Below are 1,131 nucleotides of genomic sequence, written 5' to 3' on the forward strand. Positions count from 1 at the left end.
GAAAGACAGTCTGGAGAGCGGATCCCTGTTGTGGTGAACCCGTCCGTCATTGGAGCAGCTGAGCTGGGGTGGAACACAGCACCACAGCAGCAGGACAAACCACACAAGGTTTTCTTTGACACATATCTGTAACAGAAGTAATTGTTTAAGGGCTTGTTTGAATTTGAGGATTCTAACAATGCAGGGATAGGAAATAGACAGGAATAGGATAGGAATGCACGTGCAAAACAGAGAATTTAAAAACACAGGACTTCTGCCAATCTCGGTGTTTGGTTCACAAGAATTGGAAGATCATAGGATGCAAAGAAGCATGTTGAGATTAAGTCAAACCACAAGAAGTGGACAACCTCTTTGGCGAAGCCATGTCGATCTCAGCGTGATTGGGTTGGCCGGTGAGGATGCTCTGGCTGACTTGGCTATCGGAGGAGGGGAAGAAGATCTTAGGCGTCTGGAGATGGAGCCCGAGGTACTGCTCCACTGTGATCGAGGGTTTCGTCATTGGATCAGCTCCGGTGAGTTGTATGACGCCGAGGCTGAAGCAGGACAAGAGAGACAACGTTAACCTGAGTGGAATTCTAATAGCATCTCCAATAGATGACGTAAAATACATAACCACAAAGTGCTAGATGTATACATCAGCCGCTCATCTCTGAACTTAACTGTCGAAACTGAATTTAACTGTCGAAACTGAACTTAACTGTCGAAACTGAATTTTGCTGTCGAAACTGAATTTTACTGTCGAAACTGAACGCACTAGAGGTGAGGCTACACGTCAGTCGACTGACTTTTTCATCTCTGGTCAGTCGATTTTGCAGTCGTTGGATACGAAATCAAGGGCCTGCAGTTCATCTTCAACCTCCATGCCCCTGAGCCACCAGCCACCACCGGCCAAACAGCCGCCCCCCGCCGCCCGCGACCGGCGGTGCGCCGCCCCGCCCGCCCCGAAAACACTCCCCATCGCTGGTCCGCCGCCGCCCCGGCCATGCCTCTAGGCCCCCCCGTGCCGAGCTTTTTCTCCGGGGATCCCCACACCACCGCCCCACCACCGCCGGGGACCACCGCCCCCACCCTGAACCCTAAGATAGATAGTGGGGTACTTCTCCGGCGAGCCCCCCTCCCCGCTGCGGCTGG

This window comes from Triticum aestivum, chromosome 2D (assembly GCF_018294505.1).
Source record: "Triticum aestivum cultivar Chinese Spring chromosome 2D, IWGSC CS RefSeq v2.1, whole genome shotgun sequence".
Classification (NCBI taxonomy): Eukaryota; Viridiplantae; Streptophyta; class Magnoliopsida; order Poales; family Poaceae; genus Triticum; species Triticum aestivum.